This window comes from Aedes albopictus, chromosome 2 (assembly GCF_035046485.1).
Source record: "Aedes albopictus strain Foshan chromosome 2, AalbF5, whole genome shotgun sequence".
Taxonomy (NCBI): domain Eukaryota; kingdom Metazoa; phylum Arthropoda; class Insecta; order Diptera; family Culicidae; genus Aedes; species Aedes albopictus.
Window position 1 is genome coordinate 233,673,041 of NC_085137.1, and position 23,403 is coordinate 233,696,443.

Below are 23,403 nucleotides of genomic sequence, written 5' to 3' on the forward strand. Positions count from 1 at the left end.
TATAGCAGCATTGGCATTAAAAAGATTATATCCCTTGATTAGTGCCTCTCGAAGTCAGCGGATTTTATTCTGCTCCGAAGGATGACATCATATTGTGTGTGTCCCTTCTTAAATCTTTAACTCGAGGTTAAAATATGGTGGGATTATGAACAAAGCCTGTATCCGCAATAATCGGGACACAGAAGTAAGGCTGTAACTCTGTAATGAATCGGTAAAATTGGCCAAATAATTGACTGAGAACTCTTTGGTGTATGTTCATTATTTGTGCCAAATTTCATAGAAATCGATGCATTACTTTTAACTGTGGATTAAAAACAAACAGACGAGGTTTTAAGCATTTTGTACAATCATGACCAATTTTCATTCGCATAACAGATGGTTATTTTACACTACAGTTCATAGTTTTGTGACGATAATTATGAAATTTCGTTAGCAGTTTTGATACTTATAGAGACACTTTTTTGCAAAATTTCATCAACTTTGATCAATTGGTTTGAAAGCTACTGGTGTTAATAGGGGTGAGTGTTGGTGAAAATTTTTTGTGTTTTCCATGTGCGATGTTTGCCTATTCATAACTTTTGAATTTCTCTGCAAATTTTCATGAAATTTTCACAGAAGGTAGTTGATTACATGTATATAATGCCTGCAAAATGTGATGGTTATTGGGATAGTTCTTTCGATAGTACAATCGAAACAATAAAGGGTGCTGACTAATTGCTGTCTGAGGGGCTAAAATCACGTTCAGTCCCAATACACGTTTCGACTATAAAATTCTTGATAGTGCATCGATTTTTTTGAAATTTTGCCCATGCAACAAATCGAGATTGAGAGGTTTGTGTTCAAAATTTCAGCCATTTCCTTTGCCAAATTCAAAAGTTACAGCACTGGCAAGCAAAACTAGGGGCTGTACAAAATTCAATGGCGCACATTCAACTCTTTCTTTGCTACAACAAAAAGTACTGCACTGATTCACATGAAATTTTGTAGGTGAAATGAACACATCTTAAGATGTTATTAGGCCAAATTTGAACAATTTTAATGTATCTATTGCAGAGTTACAGCTGTATTTCTGTGTCCCGATTATTGCGGATACAGGCTTTATGTTGTTTATTAGCTGATACTAATGAAAATTCATCAAACCAGATGTATTGATTTGTTCTTAGTCAAATATATGACGCTGTGTACTAGCATCTGAACAGCACACAACAAAGAAGACCTAAATTGTGTAGCATTATCGTATCTGTAAAGAATTATTCTTTAGCATGTTTTTGAAAGATCATAAATATTTGATCTTGACAGTTTACAACTGTCCGTTTTCAAGCAGTCTTTCCCACATCTTTTAAAGTGGTGTTTTTCACATGCAGGACTGATGCGCCTGCATTTCTTCAAGTGCATTCCTCTCATGTTCCCACGAACAATGCTGGGACATGTCATTCACACCTAAATAACTTCGATTTACCACACAAGTTGTGCAACACTCTTGTTTCCCATACCGTACTCATGCTGAGTACGCGTATCACATTTCATACCCATAAATGCACACAATTCCTTCTTTCCACTCGAAGCGCTGACCTAACCGAACAGCGCACAGTTCAAGCAACCACGTGTGAACGTTTACTTAATTGAATGGTAAACGCCCCTTTTCGTAATTATCTTTTCCTTTCCTTGGATTGGCTATCGTTCTGTTGCATGGATCGATAGGCTATTGATATGTATGCGTTTCAGCCTTCTCCAGAAATTATGTACTAGATTAAGCAGGTTAGCTTAAGCTTTGATTTTGAATAAAGACTCATTATTGTTTCAACTCTCAACAAGACTAGTAACTACTAAATGGCGATCAGTGAAGGTTCTAAGTCATAGACTTAGAGATTTTTTTTTACATTGTGCAAAACCAATAAGATGGGTAAAACCCAGTCAAAACAGTACAACGAAAATGGTGAAGTGAAATTAACAACTATAGTGCAAAACCAACAAACGCACAGTGAAGACCATGAAGAACATACTCTAATGTTGTGGCTGATTCTAGCCGCTGTGTTGATTCAATTAACAGTCACATTATACACCCTCTATAAGAGGAGAGAACGAAAAGTTGCTATAAAAGCAGCAAAGTCGGTGGCTGCGCTAGATATTGTATAAGTGAATCTATCGAAGCAAAAAAAAAAAAAAAGTGAAGAATAGTTGCAGATATAGCTAAGTCCATACTAGCCCTATTTTGAAAACTCATTAAGAACCCAATTTGTGCCCTTTTGTGGCAATGAAAAGCGAAAAGTAATAAAAGTGGAAGACAAACATTCATATAAAACAATTATAATGTCGAAATCAGACCGACACGAGGTGGATGTGAAGTGAATAAAAGGTGACTCGTAACGTAAACCCATAGTTCAGAGGGTGCAGCGGAATGGAAACCAGAAAAAAGTGCAATCACACTAGAATGTGTAAAATTTAAGAGTATCAACTGCAGGCGAGACCACTACCGGCAGGAGCCGGTAGGCGGGATTCAATGGATCCGGATCGGCGATTTGACGAGATGCGATAACGTGCAATAACAACTTTACATCACGACACATCACAGAGCGGGAGCGCGAGGAAATCAACATTGGTAATGTACAAAACGAAATCATCACAAATTATCACAAAATTGTTTATTCATTTATATATATTTTTTTTTATGAGTAAATTTGTTTAATTAAAATGCATCACGAATGAATGATTATGAAAAGTTGAAATTGTTACACACCTATATAAAAAAATGCATTAACACAACTATTTCGGAAAAAACGTTAAGAGATAAATTAAGGCAGTGTAACGAGCTGTACAGCAGTTGTGAATCAAAATTAATTGATAATATTGACGATTTGTCAGATGAGCAATTGAACTCATTAATTTCAAAATTGAGGAAATATAATCAAGAAATTAAAGGTATCATAAAAATTAAATTAGATAAATTACAAATTAAGAAACGTGTAACTCCAAAAACTAAATTCAAACAGTGTCGTGTGGCAAAGGTTATATCGTGCGAAATGGCAGAAGAAAACGATAATCGTGTCCAACCAGTAGCTATTTTTGACATCAAACAAGCATCATCGATCATACACCCGTATGATGGTTCAGTAGCTGGATTCGATACATTCATCGATTCAGTGAAGCTATTGCAAGAACTAATACAACCGACACATATGGCAATGGCCGTCAAATTTATTAAAACAAGATTATCAGGAAAAGCTCGCAGTGGTTTACCTGATACCATAGTAACGATTGATGCCTTAATTGATCATGTTAGATCAAAATGTCAGGATACTACGACCCCTGATTCGATTGTGGCGCAGTTAAATACATTGAGACAACGGGGACCAATTACAAGTTTTTGTGAGGAGATTGAGAATCTCTGCAGCAAACTAGAAAATGTTTATGTTTCGCAAAAAGTGCCGGAAGATGTTGCGAAAACAATGACTACAAAAGCAGGTGTTAATGCCCTCATCAAAGGTGTTACCGCCAGCGAAACAAAATTGATTCTAAAAGCTGGAAATTATTCTAGCATTAAAGATGCTTTGCAAAAAGCTCAAGAATGTGCCAATGATGTTTCCACATCACAAGTTTTTACTATCAAAAGTAAACAACATACCGGGCGTCAGGATAATAGATCTAATTTTCGCGGCAATGGCTTCAACAGAAACCAACATTATAGAAACCCCCCTAGAGGTGGTTTTAATCGTTTTACTCCAAGGCCTTATCCAAACTATTACCATTATTCATCACGTGGAAGATACCAACGCGGAGGTTATAATAATCGCGGACGATTTAATGATAATCGCCCACGGTTCGATAACACAAATCGAATATACATGGCAAATGTGGATCAGCTCCCTGGTCCACCACAATCTCAGAATCGCGATATTTCAAACAGAGCTCCTCAGCAACAGCAACAAAACCAGCAGCAGAGTCAACGTAATTTTTTAGATCAGTGTTAACTATAAATCTTTCTGCTTCCAATTTTATTAAGATTGGAGTAGAGATGACAAATTCAGTCTGCACTTTACTTGTAGATTCAGGTGCAGATATTTCTATTTTTAAATCTGATAAAATTTTGGTAAATCACAAAATAAACAACAATGTTAAAACAATTATTACGGGAATTACAGAAGGAGAGATTGAAACATTGGCTGTAACTGAGACAATTTTGAATTTTGGAAATGGCGTAAGAGTTAACCATTCATTTCATGTAGTTAATGCAAATTTTCCAATTTTAACTGATGGCATTTTAGGAAGAGATTTTCTGTCTCTCTTCAGATGCAATATTGATTATGAATCTTGGTTATTGAATTTTAATATTAATAATACACCTGTATCTGTTCCAATTCAAGATACAGTTAATGAGAATTACATAATCCCACGAAGATGTGAAGTAATACGTAAGATTAAAGATTTAAACATCACAGAGGACATGGTTTTATTTTCTCAGGAAGTTAAACCTGGTCTTTTCTGTGGTAATGCAATAATTTCACCTAATTGTCAGTATGTTAAATTCATGAATACCACTCTACAACCAATTAATGTTTCAAATGTTGACGTAAAGCTTATGATGGAACCACTGACTAATTACCAAATATTGAATTTTCGGAAATCCAAGAAACCTGATACCACACAAATGAGAAATAAAGAAATTTTGGAGCAAGTTGACTTGACAAACGTTCCTGATTTTGCAAAAGATGATTTAACGAAATTAATTACAAACTATTCGGATATTTTTTCACTACCAGATGAGCCAGTAACTGTAAACAATTTTTACGAACAGACTATCAATACCAGTGATCCAGTTCCAACTTATATACCAAATTATAAAACCATTCATTCCCAAAGTGATGAAATTCAAGCCCAAGTTAATAAAATGCTGAGGGATAACATTATTGAACCTTCGGTATCGTCATACAATAGTCCAATACTTTTGGTTCCGAAGAAATCAACAGATGATAAGAAAAAATGGCGTCTTGTCATAGACTTTAGACAGCTCAACAAGAAGATATTAAGTGACAAATTTCCTTTGCCAAGAATAGATTCAATATTGGATCAGCTTGGTAGAGCAAAGTATTTTTCAACTTTAGATTTAATGTCGGGATTTCATCAAATCCCACTGGATGAGTCTTCGAGAAAATTTACTGCTTTTTCGACCCAATCAGGTCATTACCAATTTACAAGATTACCGTTTGGATTAAATATTAGTCCAAATAGTTTTCAAAGGATGATGACTATTGCAATGTCTGGTTTGACACCAGAACTCGCTTTTGTTTATATCGATGATATAATAGTCGTAGGTTGTTCAATGCAACACCATTTACGCAATTTATCGATAGTGTTTGAAAGAATTCGTAAATATAATTTAAAATTAAATTTGGCAAAATGTAAATTCTTCAATACAGAAGTTACTTATTTAGGGCACAGAATAACCGACAAAGGTATTCTGCCCGACAGTAGTAAATATGACGTAATAAAGAACTACCCAGTTCCGAGAAACAGTGACGAAGTTAGAAGGTTTGTAGCATTTTGCAACTACTACCGTAAATTCGTCCCAAATTTCGCAACAATTGCTTATCCGTTGAATCAATTGTTAAGAAAAAATGTAAAATTTGATTGGTCATCAAAATGTGAGGATGCTTTCAATGCTCTTAAATCATTTTTGATGTCACCAAAATTATTACAATACCCTGATTTTAAGCAAACATTTATATTGACTACCGACGCATCTGATGTTGGATGTGGCGCGGTATTATCACAGAATATTGATGGCAACGATTTACCTATAGCGTTTGCCAGTAAAAGCTTTACGCTTGGTGAAAAGAATAAATCAGTAATTTTAAAAGAATTAACAGCGATACATTGGGCTATCGATTATTTCAAAGCTTATTTGTATGGACGTAAATTTGTAGTTCGTACAGATCATCGCCCCTTAGTATTTTTATTTAATATGAAAAATCCGACATCTAAATTAACTAGGATGAGATTGGATTTAGAAGATTTCGATTTTTCCATTGAATATATTCAAGGTAAAACAAACGTTACTGCTGATGCATTGTCACGTATAATAATGACATCAGATGAATTAAAATCTAAAAGTATATTTACTGTTAATACTAGGTCAATGACAAGGAAGAAAGATAATGAAACTAAAAATGAACAACGATATTCCAGTCAAATCAATGTCGATAATAAGCCTGATCAACTTGTTATCTATATGACAGAGAACCCGACTGAAGCTAGAAAACTACCAAAACTTCGAAGTATAGTGGAAAATGAAAATTTAATTTTTACAATGTATGAAGCGCAGAAAAATAAAGTTATTATACGAATAACAACACGATTGCGAAGTATAAGACAAACACTAGTGTTTGCACTTTCAGTGTTAGAAAAAGAAATGAATATTAATAAAATTGATAAAATTGCACTTTCGAGTCTTGACCCAATTTTTAACATGGTATCTAAAGAAACTTTTAAAGAGTTAACTCTGAAATCAATCAAAACATTACAGATTATAATGTATAATCCACCCAAGTTCATTAGTGATCTTGGAGAAATTCAAAATATACTCAAAAACCATCATGAGACACCAACTGGAGGACATATAGGTCAGCATAGACTGTACCTCAAGCTTAGAGAAATTTACAACTGGACAAATATGAAAAGTTCGATTGCTCAATTCATAAAGGCCTGTGAATTGTGCAAGTTGAATAAAATTACCAAACACACAAAAGAAAAATTAACAATTACCAATACCCCATCTAGACCATTCGAAGTGATAGCTATTGATACCGTAGGACCACTTCCAAAATCAAATAATAATAATAGATACGCTGTGACTATACAGTGTGAATTGACTAAGTATATAGTTTTAATTCCAATTCCAACTAAAGAAGCGAATGTAATAGCTAAAGCTTTGGTTGAAAATTTTATTTTGATATATGGTAAATTTTTAGAGTTAAAATCAGACCAAGGATCCGAATACAAAAATGAAGTCCTTGGCCAAATATGCAAGTTATTACAGGTTAAGCAAACTTTTTCTACAGCCTACCATCCACAAACGATAGGTTCATTGGAAAGAAATCATAGGTGTTTGAATGAATACCTAAGAAATTATGTCAATGAACACCATTCGGATTGGGATGATTGGTTACAATTTTATGCATTTACATATAATACTAGCCCACATACTGATCATGGTTTAACGCCATATGAATTGGTTTTCGGAGTTAAAGCAAGAGTACCACACGAAACATACACAGATAAAGTTGATCCAGTTTATAATTTTGATCTTTACAGCACAGAATTAAAATTCAAACTTCAAAAGTCACATGAAACTGTAAAACAAAAATTACTTGAACAGAAACAAATTCGAAAAGAAATAAATGATCGTTCAACGAATCCGATTCAAATCAAAACAGGAGATACAGTTTATTTGCAAAAGGAAAATAGACGTAAATTAGATTCATTCTATACAGGTCCATATAAAGTAACATCGATATCAGAACCAAATTGTGAGATCATAAATTTGAAAACGAATCAATCATCTTTAGTTCATAAAAATAGACTAATTAGATCATAAGAAGTGTTAGTTTATAAACCCGAGCCTAATCTCATAAAAAAATAATGGAAATCAAAAAATAGTAAAAAAATGAGATAGGTCAATATTCTTAGCATTAGCTGAGAAGTGAGAAATTCGGATAGTTTTAAGATACATTTTATTTTATTTTGCAACTACATATTCCAAATATTTCAATTATAATTACAAAAAACTGACATTTTATTTCATCATTGTAAAGGAGATTGAAACAATATTTTAGAATTTATTGAAACTATGTTGACAATAATTGAATGATTTCACTGCGTTACGTCATTCACCCAAAGGGGGATGGTGTAGCATTATCGTATCTGTAAAGAATTATTCTTTAGCATGTTTTTGAAAGATCATAAATATTTGATCTTGACAGTTTACAACTGTCCGTTTTCAAGCAGTCTTTCCCACATCTTTTAAAGTGGTGTTTTTCACATGCAGGACTGATGCGCCTGCATTTCTTCAAGTGCATTCCTCTCATGTTCCCACGAACAATGCTGGGACATGTCATTCACACCTAAATAACTTCGATTTACCACACAAGTTGTGCAACACTCTTGTTTCCCATACCGTACTCATGCTGAGTACGCGTATCACATTTCATACCCATAAATGCACACAATTCCTTCTTTCCACTCGAAGCGCTGACCTAACCGAACAGCGCACAGTTCAAGCAACCACGTGTGAACGTTTACTTAATTGAATGGTAAACGCCCCTTTTCGTAATTATCTTTTCCTTTCCTTGGATTGGCTATCGTTCTGTTGCATGGATCGATAGGCTATTGATATGTATGCGTTTCAGCCTTCTCCAGAAATTATGTACTAGATTAAGCAGGTTAGCTTAAGCTTTGATTTTGAATAAAGACTCATTATTGTTTCAACTCTCAACAAGACTAGTAACTACTAAAATTGGGCTTTTTGTTCCAGAGTTGTGCACGGTCTCACGTAAGCCATCCTTTTATGTACTGATTAAAACCCATCGTGACACTCCTATAGAAAAAAGATTCGTAGCGTAGCGACACTTTACCCATCTGTACCATCTAGGAAAATATCTTAAAGCGTAAAATTAGAAAACGGCTTCTGGAAAATATGCATCAAATATCCCTCAAGCACTAAGCGGAAAACGCAACCTTTCCAGCGTAAGCAAAGGAACAACTTCCCAGAGAGACCGCAAACCATAGCCCCGAGTTGAAACGAGCAGCGTGATAATGAAATTTATTATGTTTGTCTACATGATTAGCAGAACTAGGTGTCTCGTCTGGGACTCTACCACTCCCGAACGGACAGAAAAAAGTGGTCCGACGTAGATCTGGAGCGCCCGGCTGGCATCTAGCTGTGGCACATCAGTTGAACAAACTCGACTCCAGCCGAGCCGTCGCGTCGTGTACCCGCCCGCACGTAATCAAGAGCCAGGGAAAATAAACGTTGCTCCAGGATGGTGATTATTCTCGGTACCTACTGCTCCTGCTGTTGCGACAGATGGTTCGCTGTTTTTTTTTCGGTACACCTTCATCGCGGTATTTTCATGTAATTCAATTTTCCTGCGAACCACTTACCGTCAGATGAGATGGCTCCCCGTTATTAGATTGATTAAGTGGGTTGAACATACGAGTTAGCACAGTTGGTTTAAGCTCGGTGTTTTCTCCATGTTACAAACATTACATTACTTTCATTTACAGCTTACACTACTTCACATTTTTGGTTTATGGCTACCGCCGTCTCTTCCTCGATTACACTAGTTTACAGCATTTTTGAACTCGGTAAGCTGATGATCATTTTTGGTGTAGAACCATGCCCTGAGTTCGAAAACGCGAAAGAAAAAAATTACAGTAGAGCGGAATTTTTTCGACTTTCCATACAAGGTTGATGATTTGAAATCGATTTTTGTTCTATTTTTAAGCAAAGTAGCTCACTTCAAACATCTCTTTCTCCGTAATCAATGCTCCGATTGAGCTGACATTTTTACTGTAACTTGCCTACATATGATATGTCAAATAAACGTCGAGAAAGAATTTTTAAGTTGTTTTTTTCTTATTGGAAAAAATACCTTTCTTCAAAAAATTTTGGGAATTTTGCTAAAATTTAAGAAGATCGTCCCTAAAAATCGCCAATATCTTGAATTTCATCAATCTGACGCAAAACCTGTATTCAGATGATCGAATGGTATTGTATTCAGCTTTTAATTTATGGAAAAAGATTTAAAATTGGTTGAACAAAACGCAATATATTTGAATTTTAGTAAATTACATATTTTGAAAAGTTGCAGAACTCGATATTGAGCTAAAACTCAAAAACTGTTCTACTTAAAATTTTTTGAAGGTCGGTTTCGAAATCAGCACTAAATTGTGCTTCAAAAATTTTGGTCGTTGACAGAAGTTCACGACTTTCGTTTTATTTTGTAAACTTGTGTTATATCCGATACTCGCCAGATCACGTTCTACCTGGTGCACCCTACCGGATCTGGATCATTGGGGTCTCCAGTTAGCCTAGTGGTTAAGGCTTTGGATCGCCAATCCGGAGACGGCGGGTTCGATTCCCGTTCCGGTCGGGAAATTTTTCTCGACTCCTTGGGCATAGTGTATCATTGTGCTGGCAAAGAAAGCCCTCCAATTAATAACTGTGCAAGTGCTCAAAGAACACTAAGTTGGAGAGAGGCAGGCCAAGTTCCAGTGGGAACGTAGAGCCATACAGAAAAAGAAGAATCCTACCGGATCTATGGCAAACATCAATTTTGTAGGTATGTTGCCCGGCTCTGCCCACGGTATCTTTCCGGCTCTGGCCTCCTTCACTAGTGCATTGGGAATGCACACGGGGGTTCGCTTGATGGCGATACTGGGGTGGCTGTCCTTCAAGTCCACCTTCGTCTCGCTTATTCATGACTCAGTGGAGCTCAGCGATGTGCACAAATTTCATTATTTGAAATCTGCCTTGAAAGGGGAAGCGGTCAAGTTGATCGAGTCGCTAACAATCACTAACGACAACTACGCCATAGCATAGGATCTAGCATAGGATACTATCACGAAGCTGTATTCAAATGAGTATCTGTTGAGTACCCATGGAATTCCCAAAAATTGATAAGGAATCGGCGATGCGGATTCGTGGTTCGGTGTACGAATTCGATCAACGGCTATAGATATTAAAGCAGCTGGGCGAAAAAACCGAACACCGGACGAGGGTTTTGGATGCTGTACAATCAAACTGTAGTAAGGCCATCAGCGTGCAGCCGAAGGTGTTCGTGAAACGTGAACGGTTGGCAGTACATGCGTCAATGGAAAGTGGGAGAAGTAATCCTATGTTCCAATGCTGCAGCAAGCAGCATTATTTGTTGAAGAGTTCGAAGTTCCAGAGTTTCGGGCTGCAGGAGAAATTGGACTTTGTCAACAGCAAGCGGTTGTGCAGCAATTGTTTCAAGTCCGATCACTGGGTCCGGGATTGCAGTTTGAAGATCAGCTGCAGGACGTACGGAAAGAAGCATAACTCCCTTATTCATCCCAGGTTTCAATCTAACAGCGGAAGCAATGGTAGCAACGACTCCGAGGGCAATACTTCAGCAGGCAACGCAACAAGGGAGAATAATGCGACTAGGTCGCATCTTGTAACGGAATCAGTGGAAGATAATCTAAGGGAAACCGAGGAAAATGGGTCGACTGGATCGTATAGCATTGGAACAAAGCAGGGAAGCGTAAGTTCAAGCGTATTTCTGTCTACGATCGATACGGTGGTGGTAAAAGTACGCGATCAGTACGGGGGAAGCCAGATGGGTCGTGCGTTGCTGGACAGTGGATCGCAGGTGAACGTGATAAGTGAGAGACTATGCCAAATGCTCAAACTCAAGCGGCGAACAATATGTGTTCCAATAGAGGAATTCCACGGAGTCATGTCAGTCGATCCTGAGCGACCATTTCAAAAATATCTGAAACTTTGCACAGTTTTTCAATTTCATCTAAATCGTCATTTTTCGATATCAAACCTTCATATTTACTCACGACTAACTTTTCAGAAGGGTGTATGCTAAAACAGCTCAAAAATATTCTAAAAGCTGTACAGCAAAAACGGATTTTTCGATTGTTATGAATTTTTCAGCAAAGTTAGATAACTAAATGATGATTCCTTAGAAAATATACACTGTAAAAAAATTATTTTTTTACTTAAAAAAAATATGATTTTTGTCACAAAAACTCAAATATCTCAAAACCCTATCTTTTTACCAACGTTAATTTTTTAGGGGAAATGGCCCTTTAGACCAAGCCCACCCGTGGGCTTAATACTACACACGCAACAGCACGTCGTTAACGATTTTTAATTTCGTTATCAACCCATGTTCGCACCGGTCGTTCGTTTCCATGTGAGTAAAATAATGATCGGTCGCCTTTGCGCACCGGTGGTCTCTATTCTCTCCGTACCATCGGTTTTTTGCACTTCTGTAAATCATCGCAATATTTTGTGTATTTCTATAGGGTTATTGCAAATCTTATTCAGTATAATAATTTGTGCACATAGGTATTATGAAAGATGGGGTTTTGGATAAGACTGAAAACTGTTAGTAAAAATTGAATTCAAATAAATAATTCCCTTGGAGATTTGTACCAGTTTTGGTGCGTTTAAAGATATCATTTTCTCAATAATTTATGATTGTATTTAAACCCGGAATTCAAGCAATCTTTTTTTAAAATTATATGTTTGTTGCTTACTGTATGACTTGTAGGTTGAATTTTTATCTAAAATAATATCCATCTCTTCAATATTCATGTTGCCTTTCTCGCAAGAAATTTATCTGAATTTGAGATTATGAGCATTCTTTTCAATAATTAGGTTTATTGAATAATTACATCCCTTGTATTTCCAACACATTTATCACGTAGTTGTCTCCTTTACAACTTCGCGTAGGTCAAGATTCTTGAATCCTGGTAATAGTAGAAGCTGTCTTCTAACAGTCTGCGATAAGTTTGCGCAACCTTTTTTCATTAACGTGTATTTTAACATCAGCTAATTCTATACTCAGTCACAACCTTTTAGTTACAAATCATCACTCGCAAATCTTAATATATATTGCGATCTTTTGGATGCTGGTATATGAATATTTTGTTGGAAGCAGATTCTATGCGCTTGAAGTAGACTGCGTATTTGTCAAAGTACATAATGAGCCCACTCTCCTTTTTGGCACTTCATACAACAATTGTTGTATTTTAACATCCAACGCCTTGCTTTTTCTATAACGAGGAACCTACAATATGGCAGTCCTGCACACCGCCTATTTTAATTGGTGAAACTTGGCAGCTCGACTACATTTTTTAAGATTTTTATCTGTATGATTTAGCTTTTACAAAAAGAAATAACTGTACTGTTTCTATGATATCTGAGTTGAGTTAGGTACAGTCAATGCATCTTTGAAAAATCGTAACTACTCTTATCTAATCTCTTACATACGCGGAATCACCCTGGAAAGCAATCGTGTTACTTTTCTTGTCAATACTGATGCTTGCAGCATATCAGGGATATGACACATGCATCAAAGCGGTCTGGTCTACTGCGTTGTATTTACGCGCAAAGATGATTCTTCGAAATACTTGGAGTACAGAATATTTTATTTCGGCAAGGTACATCTCGAATTTACAGGGGAGGAAGGATGCGTGGACGGTGAAGTTACCCATTTCGCACACTTTCTTCCTAATGTCTCGTTTATTTAATTTATATTTTTAAATTTATTTTTAATAAACCACCCACTGACGACCACCATTTTCAAAAACAGCAATCAAACCAATACTCTTTTGCCTTTTTGAAATATACACGACAAAACGAAACGCGAGGCACAGCTCTTTCAAAGCGAAGGATCTCAGCCCGGAAAGTGAAGAAAGAAAACCTTGTGGTCACTTATTACCGTTAAATAGTTTCTTTTCGGGTTAGGTTAGAAAATACGCACATCTTCTCACCGGAATCTGCGTCGGATGACGATAATTTTGAAACTTGTCGGAACGAACTTCGCGAGTTATTTATTTGGACATTTTTCTAAATGTGCGAAACTAAGCTTGACTTGCTGCGTAGAAAACCCGGCTCAAACATGTACGTGTTAAAACAGCAAAACTCACTAAATCACTATACATTTCTTCAAATATTAGTTTCGAAACGATCTGCCGAATCAAAAACTAAAGGTGCGATTATGAGCAATCGTAACTATTTTAAAGAGAAAATCAATACATTTTCGATATGCATGATCCTAAAATTGGCGAAGAAGCGAAAACTTTATTCAAAGCTTGTCAATTTAAACCTATTATTTTTCTGCGTTTGTATTGTCACTCTATCACAATTGTATGTCAGACAATTTGTTGTGTTATTCGTGTAACGATCTATGATATTGATTGGTTGAAAATTTCAAATATTTGATGCAAACTAAAATTCCTACCTATACAAAACAAGAAAATCATTCTCTAGAAACTATATACCTGGCAACAAATCCATACTCATGTTCTTTCGTCTCCTCTTTACGCTACCCAGAGAGCTAAACGCGAGAGAGCGCACGAGCCTACGGATAGAGACCGTACTTTGCGTGTCTCTATATTCTAAGCCATGCTACGAACCGTACGTAAACTTTTCGCTTTCGAGCCCTACTTAGCAGCGACCGGTGCGGTTCGCTTCTTTGTTCGGGGCTCTACTTAACGTTAAAACGCTTGATTGAGCCCATGAGTGGGCTTGGTCTTATATCAGCTATCTACCATAAAATTTTGGTGATGGTAAACTGATAAACAAAAAAGTTATGACATTTCAAACATTTCACAATTTTTACATTTAGTAACAAAAAAAATTTTTTTTCTGTGTAAATTATTTTGAGAATTATTTTTTGATGCTGATTTTATTGTAAAGGCTACCGCCTGAATTAAACAAGTTGTTTTCATGATACTTTTATTTGATTATTCATAATTTCTATAGTATCTATTTGAAACTTAGACGCGATCCAGTGTTTTGATCAAAAATATTGAGAGTGTCATACTTTTTATTGTACGTGACTGGTGAAAAAATCCCTTGATAGTGTTGAAAAGCTGTTGATTATAAGAAAAATGGAATTAAACTTATTTTTAAGACAAAAGCTGTATAATAAAAGTTTTATATACGCGTATACGTCTAGTTTATCTTCAAAAAAATACCTCTTAGAGAACAGACTTTATGATCGGAAGAATGCGAGTAACTTCAACAACAACAAATGCATGAGAGTTACCTACCACGTGAAAATCCATCGCCCAGTTCACACTACCCCCACCTGGTGGAAATGTTTCACGAAATACTGCGATGTGCAATATCGTCATCAGAAGGCGCTAGTGTGAAACGTCAAACGCAAAGAAAAATGATGGGCACTCTTCTGGTTATGAAAGTCACAACCAAGATTCAAAATGATCGTTAAAGGCGTGGTCAATGAAAATTTCGTCAGTGTTACGTTTGTTTGTCTGTATACATACCATGACAATGCTCACGAAAAAGCAAAAAAAAAATACTACCGCTATGGATATTAAATAGTAATTTTTTTCTTCAGCCAAGCAAACAACACCAAACTAGTCAGTTAAAACTAATAAGTGATTTTGTTTATTATAATCTAACGAACAACATGAACAGTCGCTTTCTCAAAGGTCTTCAACTCAACTCTCTCTTGTAGACCGTTTGATGAAAAAAAAATGATCAAAGGAGTTACGAAATCTCACCGAAAGCACCATAGATAATCTGAAAGAGACTGGTTATGCCCAAATTGAATCCAAATTTACGCATTTGCACGTCCTGCCGTCTAGACTTTGACAAACGAGCCATCTGTATATCATCGGTAAAGCAGGGCGTAGGAAGTTCGAAAACGACAACAACTGAGAAATTGCCAGAAGTGCTAAGTGCAGAGAGTCATGTCACCGTACCATCAGCGACATCAGTTTAAACAATTAATCACGCCCCTTTTCAAAAATGCTTTGATATATACTTCAACATACGCATTCCAATATTTTTAACGTTGCAAAACACGCTTTCAACATTCATTTTGAAGAAGAGGGAAAACACTTGTCCTCAAATGTAACAGCAAATAATGAATAAACGACTAATGCGCGGAGGGCGTGATAAAATCGGAACATTACTGTACATATAATATACATAATACATAATAAAAACAGCTTGTTTTACTCACGCAAGGCCATTAACAATAAAATCAGCATCAAACTGCGATTTCCGGCCGAAATAAAGGCAGGAACAAATCTCATTTTCTTCTTTTGTCACAGCGCTCGTTGACTCGTTAAGGGGGAGGATGATAAATAATAAATGTATTCGATGGAAAAATATCCAAACAATTAGGCAACATAGATAAACTCATCGGATTTATTAAGAAAGTTTCTGTGGAACTCGAATTACACCTTAAATTTGTTGATTTTCTTGAACATTTTATTTGTGCTCCCCTCAAAATGTTGAATTCCGACCAAAATTTTCCGAGGGGGCGGTGACATAAGAGAAAATCGAAATTTGTATTAGCCTAATTTACACTAAAAAAAATTATTACTAAATGTGAAAATTGTGAAATGTTTGAATTGTCATAACTTTTTTGTTTATTAGTTTATCATCACCAAATTTTTATGGTAGATTGCTAATACAATGGACCGTTTTCCCTAAAAAAAATTGCGTTGGTAAAAAGATAGGGTTTTGAAATATTTGAGTTTTTGTGACAAAAATGATATTTTTTAATGTTAAAAAAGATTTTTTTTTACAGTGTATATTTTCTTAGGAATCACCATTTAGTTATCTAACTTTGCTGAACAATAAAATCAGCATCAAACTGCGATTTCTGACCGAAATAATTTACACAGAAAAAAATATTTACCAAATGTGAAAATTGTGAAATGTTTGAAATGTTATAACTTTTTTGTTTATTAGTTTACCATCACCAAATTTTTATGGAAGATTGCTAATACAATGGACCGTCTTCCCTAAAAAAAATTGCGTTGGTAAAAAGATAGGGTTTTGAGATATTTGAGTTTTTGTGACAAAAATGATATTTTTAATGTTAAAAAAGATGTTTTTTTCACAGTGTATATTTTCATAGGAATCACCATTTAGTTATCTAACTTTGCTGAAAAATTCATAGCAATCGAACGAACCATTTTGGCTGTACAGATTTTTGAATATTATTGAACCATTTTCACATACACCCATTCGAAAAGTTAGTCGTGATTCAAAATAAAAATTTGATATCGAAAAATGGCGATTTAGATGGAACTGAAAAACTGTGCAAAGTTTCAGTTCAATAGAAAATCATGAATTAAAAAATTTCCTTAATTTTGATGCTGTTGCTTGGAATCGCTCAATAACAGGAGTTGGACAATCGGAATCTACAGCGAAACATGCCGTCAGCGCAACGGTAAGTTACAGAACCACGGACTACACGGTTGGATTGGATTTCTTGGTGTTACAACGAGTGACTGCAAAATTACCTTTGACAACAGTTCCGATTTCTCATAGGAAAATCCCAAATAATCTTCAACTGGCAGATCCTCAGTTCAACGTCAGTGGCCGCATCGATCTATTACTTGGTGTTGAACACTTCTTCAACTTTTTGTCGAAAGGGAGATGAGACGGTTTTTTCTGGGTCCCGAGTTACCCGTGCTCGTAGATTCGGTATTTGGATGGGTCGTAGCTGACAGGGATGCAAGTTTTCAGCATAACCTATCAGTTCGTTGCTGCACGGCAACACGGGCGAAACTCCGGAAGAAATGCTGGAACGATTTTGAAAGGTGGAAAGTTGCGACGATCAACCGGCATGGTCCAAGGAAGAGTAGGATTGCGAAGAGGATTTTAAGCGTACTCATTCGAGGGCGCAGGATGGACGATACATCGTACAGTTGCCGAAGCATGTCGGTTTCGAACAGATGTTGGGCAACTCGGAGGTTTCAGAGCTGAAAAGATACCGGAAACTGGAAAACTGTTTGAAAAGGAACTCTACCATGAAGGATCAGTATTACGCATTCATGAGAGAATACCTGGAAATGGGACACATAAGGAGGATATCGGAAGCGGAATTACAAGCAGAAGCTACGGGAACGGCTCAACGGAAGGTACTCAAAGTACGGAAGTACGGAAGTACTCAAAGAAACAAGCACAACGACCAAGGTGCGCGTCGTCTTCGATGCGTCGGCGCAAACGGACAACGGCTTTCTCAACGACGTACTACTGAAGGGCCTGTAATTCAGGAAGATCTTTTGAACCTGCTTATTCGCTTTCGCAGGCACGAAGTGGCACTTGTGGCAGATGTGAAGAAAATGTACAGGCAGATTCGACAGGACAACAACGATACTCTTCGTCTTCGAATATGTTTTTACTTCTCCAAAGATGTACCAATTGACAGCTAGGAGCTGCTTACCGTGACATACGGGCTGAAACGTCGTTTTTGGCAACACGTGCTTTGAAGCAGTTAGATATCGATGAAGGTTCGGAGCAAGCGCTGCGTTGGAAAAGGATTTTTACGTGGACGACTACATCGGAGGAGCCACGAGCGTGGAGTAAGCCATCGGTCTGCGCGAGGAATTAAGGAGGATTCCCAATACGGAAATGGTGCTCAAATGGCCCAAAAGTCTTGGCTGGAGTTCCTGAAGATTGTTACCGGCGGGTAACATTTGTGTTTTGTTTAAACCCAGAGTACGGGAAATTAGGGAACTCTATGTAAAGTTAATTTACAACGGTCAAATTGAAATGGCAATTGACGGGGTACGCAAGCGAAGCGCAAATCTGGGTGTACGGGGTACGTGGGTGGCCGGTTTCACTCATCCAGAAGCGAGTGTAGGAGGAAATGGGAAAACGCTAATTGATGAGTGATGGATGCTTCGGGTGAGGAACGTTCGTGGAGATGATGGGAGTCATTCAGTAGCAAGATTCCAAGCGAAGGACAGTTAGCGAGCTACCGCTCTTGAAAGTGAGAAAATCTCGATTAGTGATTGCCGGTCGTGTATCCTGCGGAAGATTGTACCCGCTCCAGGTATCGCAATCCGATCATTTAGCGGACGGTTTTATCCGCTACGGCCATTGCATTTGGGGCGCGCGACAAGTCCCGCCCAGGCCACCATTCCGAAACCATTCTCCGGACCTGGCCTTCCGATTAAGGAGCCGGCTCGCCGGGAAGCCTCCAACGCACGTTGCCGCGCACGTTTCCGTGAAGACGTTGGCCCTTGCGGCCATCTGGAACCGCTACAGGATCGAGGAAAGTACGAATCCCGCCAGAAACTCAACGGCTCCAACCGCTCCCGTTCTATTGCCTCTGGAAGCCCTCCGGATCACCATCGAAGCCAGCATCACCATCGTCGAAGTTCCCTCCTCCGCCGCCGAAGTTACCGCCGCCGTCGAAGCCACCACCTCCGTCTAAGCCACCTCCTGCGCCATCGAAGTCATATCTGCCGCCACCGCCCGTGGGGCCCCCTCCATCTGTGACCCCCATTGCGAAGAACAATAAAGCGTTTGTTAACCGTGAGTATTTTGTGAAATAGGTTCCCGTACTCCGAAAACTTTCCCTCGTCGATACGCTCTGAGACCCGGAATCGAAAAGAGGCCTTGAGTGCCCACCCCGGAGGCTGCCGCCGGCTCAGACCAGCAGCCTGGGGTTTTGGGCCGGTTTCCCTCTGAAACCGAGCCGAGAGGTTCCGGGGTCAAAAAAGAGGTCTTATAAGATCAGTTGGGAACAAATCTTTCCATCACCTTTGAATTGTACCCCGATAAAAGGATCAAAACCTTTGGAATTACTTGGGAGCCGAAAGCTGATCAACTTCGGTTCCTGTTTAGCACGGACGATCATGAAGGAACATGGACTAGGAGGAAGATTTTATCTTCAATTGCCAAGCTGTTTGATCCGCTTGGATTGATTGCTCCTGTAGTGGTAACTGCCAAGATAATCATGCAGAAGCTGGCTTTACTGCAAACCGGATGGGATGGACGACGTTCAATCCTTGTTCTGGTCGGACTCAACCGTTGCGTTGTTTTGCACTGCTTGAAAGCTTCACCAAATACGTGGAAAACATTCATCCCCAATCGTGTTTCTAGTATTCAGGCTGTAACATTTGGACATTCATGGCAGCATGTAGCCGGGAAAGAGAACCCGATCATCACTGCTACCTCTCCTCAGAATAGTGGCACGTTGCCTACGATTTTTGAACAATTGTAGACGACCTCAGGAGCGTATTTCTACAGCATTTCTTTCTGTATCAAAAATTGCTACCGCCAAAATGTGCCTAGTACGTATAGTGGAAGAATCGTTCTCATAGGAAATCAAAACCTTGAAGAAACGGTACCAAGTTTCCCACAAATCACCATTGAAGCTTCTTCTTCCCTTCGTTGATCGGGAAGAAATAATCAGATTTGGAGGTCGGTTTCGCCATTCCCTTGAGGACTACGCCACCAGACATCCAGCAGTACTTCCGCAGTCGCATAGATTTACCGGTATGCTCGTTGAGTATTATCATCTGCAGACTCTTCACGGAGGACATCAAGCAACTCTTGCAGTCATGAGACAGGAGTTTTGGCCGATTCATGGAAAAAGAGCCGTCACTTATTCTGTTCTTCGAAAGTGTCATCGTTGTTGTTTTCGCTTTAACCCTACGCCAATCCAACAGCCGATGGGACAGCTCCCATCCGTACGAGTACGCCCAGCTCGACCTTTCCTCATAACTGGCGTCGGCTACTGCGGACCCTTCTATTTGAAGCCCCCACACCGGTGAGCTGCTCCAACGAAAGTGTACATCGCTGTTTTTATATGCTTCACGACAAAAGCCGTTCACCTTGAGCTCGTCATGGACCTCTCGTCAGCTGGATTCATCTCTGCGCTTCGTAGTTCATAGGCCACCACGGAATCCCGAATTCCGACAATGCGACAAATTTTCAAGGAGCGAAGCATGAGTTACATGACCTTTACATACTTTTAAACAGCACTGTCGGCCAGACTGCGATTGGAACGGAACTGTCACAGCAATGAATTTTGTGACAATTTATTCCACCCCGAGCTCCCAATTTTGGAGGACTGCGGGAGGCAGCAGCCCGCTCCTCCAAAACCGCTCTGTAAAAGGAAATTGGTTCACACCAATTGACCCATGAAAATTTTTGCCCCCTGCTAGTACAAATTGCGGCAGCCCTCAACTCAAGACCTCTTTGCCCTTTGTCAGATGACCCCACTGACATAAATGCCCTCACATCAGCCCATTTCTTAATCGGGACGTCAATGAAAGCCCTCCCCGACCCCGATTTCACAGCCATACCCTCGAACCGCCTGACCCACTATCAGCAACGACAGTAGATGTTTCAACGCTAGTGGCAGCGCTGAAGCCAAGAATATCTCACCGGACTTTAGCAAGCGACCAAGCACATTCAACCAAGCCCCATCCGCACTGGTAGCATCGTGGTAGTTCGAGAAGACCATATATCTCCGCTGGAGTGGTCATTAGCCAGAATAACTGAGGTTCACCCTGGAGCTGATGGAGTCATACCGGTTGTCACCATACGAACTTCCAGATGAACTTACAGGCGCCCAGTTCAAAGTATTTGTCCATTACCCCTAGAAGACAGCATGGATGGAAATTAATTAGTAAGATTGAATTCAAGTGTTAGTAGAGATGATGTTAGTAAGTTGAAACAAGTTTCAAGGGGGTCGGTTATGTCAGTTGTTAGTAGTTTGTTAATATTCTAATTTGAAATCCTACTTAAACTAAACATGCAAAAGTTACGAAAAAGCTTTCGACCGTCTCAACCACGAAAACATGTGGGAAGCCCTCAGGCGCAAGCAAGGGTGTCCCTGCGAAAATCATCGGTCTCATTGAAGTAGAGTACAGGACATTTTCGTGCAGAGTACTGCACAACGGTGTCTTGTCCGATCCCATCCAGGTCGTCGCTGGAGTGAGGCAAGGACGTATTCTATCACCGCTACAATTCGCTACATATCGTAATCGACGAGATCCTGGTAGATGCGATTGATCGTGAACCAAATCGTGGGTTGCTGTGGCAGCCCATTAACATAAAATACCTAAATGACTTCGAATTGGGTGATGACGTTGCTCTCCTAGCTCAACGCCGCTCTGATTTGCAGAGCAAGCTCGATGATCTTGCCAATCCCTCCTTGGCGGCAGGTCTTACCTTCAAAGTCAACAAAACTAAATCGTTAGATGTAAACACTGTCAACCCTTCCATCTTTACGGTAGCTTCATCGTCGATGTCATCAAAAGCCGATAGCGATAGAAATTCTGTAGCGAAAGTGGGGGGTAGGTCGGCCACACTCTACGATTGGAATCGCAGCAGAGGCTGGCCCGTAAGCTTATGGCAGCATTGCTTCCATAAGGAAATAAAGCAAGGCAATAATGACAACATGCAGTCGGCGCAGCAGACGAAGATCAGTGTAGGAGAGTGCACTATCCTGTCAAAGCGCTCTGTCAAGCACTTGGGCGTGATGATCGACGATAAGCTTACCTTCGGTAGCCACGTCGATTATGCCTGTAAAAGAGCCTCCACAGCTATTGCGGCACTGTCCCGGATGATGTCCAATAGCTCTGCGGTGTACGCCAGTAAGCGCAAGCTTCTGGCTAGTGTTGCTACGTCCATACTTAGGTATGGCGGCCCGGCGTGGGGTACCGCGCTAAGTACTGAATGCTACCGACGGAAGCTGGAAAGTACTAACAGGCTTATGTGTCTGAGGGTTGCAAGCGCGTACCGTACCGTGTCACACGACGCTCTCTGTGTCAATACTGGTATGGTGCCTATCAGCATTCTTATCAGTGAGGACATGGAGTGCTTCGAAATGCGCGGCACAAGAGGCATACGCAAGACTGTCAGGATGGCCTCTATGGTCAAATGGCAGCGCGCGTGGGACAGTTCCACCAAAGGAAGGTGAACCCATACCCAAGTAACATTTTGATAGCCAATTAGTCTTGTAGAGGTTTTTAGAATCGTCATTAAACCTTATACATTATATTTTGGTTTTATGATAGTTCTAAGAACCTCTTCTAGTCTATTTGACTAAAAAATGTTACTTGGGATAGGATGATACCGAGGGTAGATAGTTGGATTAATAGGCGCTATGGGGAAGTTACATTCCACCTGACACAGGTCCTTACAGGTCATGGTTGCTTCCGACAGTATCTACACCGTTTCGGGCTTGCGGATTCTCCCGAATGCCCAGTGTGCAATGGTTTAGAGGAAACGACGGAACACGTTTTGTTCGTGTGCCCGCGATTTCGCACACTGCGTGACCGCATGCTTGCCACATGCGAGATTAGCTGGAATGCCGTTTCAACGGCTATCACCCATATCGTCTGGGAGCTACAGAGGAGGTGGCGCGTGGACTCGGAGAATGGCTAGTCCAGATGCAGTACAAGAGGTGGTCCAGGGGTTTGAAGTCGGCTTCGTCATACCGGTGCCCTGCGGTCGAGATCGACCCTTAAAAAGTAAAGTAAAAAATTATTGCTAAACAAACAACGCGAAATACATTTACGAATAGGTCGTAGCTTATGCACTTGAATTGCAATATTTTGCATCTACGCGGTTCGTGCGTTGAGCTGCAAATGCTGTATAATACTAATCCAAAATCTACTTGTCTCTTTGCAGGATCTAAGGTTATGTGAAAATGATAATATAAGAGAACATACGTTAGCCAAAGAGTGGAAGTAAAGATAACACAGTTCGTTTTAATTGAAACCGGACACCTGCCAAACCAACAATGAACAAACAGGTGAGTAGATCAAACCAGCCGATTCATTTATCCGTTTTTTAGTGCAACTGTATAACGTAAAGTTGAAAAGGACCTTTTAACATTTATAGCAAGTACG

The 23,403-nt window shown here is 39.1% G+C and overlaps 1 protein-coding gene across 3 annotated transcripts in view; it reads left to right on the forward strand.

The window, feature by feature from the left end:
• LOC109401076 (uncharacterized) overlaps positions 1-23,403 on the forward strand; it is a 632,275-nt gene that overhangs the window by 584,986 nt on the left and 23,886 nt on the right. For all 3 annotated transcript variants that reach the window (XM_062851342.1, XM_062851340.1, XM_062851341.1), the window contains one exon: positions 23,183-23,306. The gene's annotated coding sequence lies outside the window, so the exon portion shown is untranslated. The remainder of the gene's footprint in view (positions 1-23,182; positions 23,307-23,403) is intronic.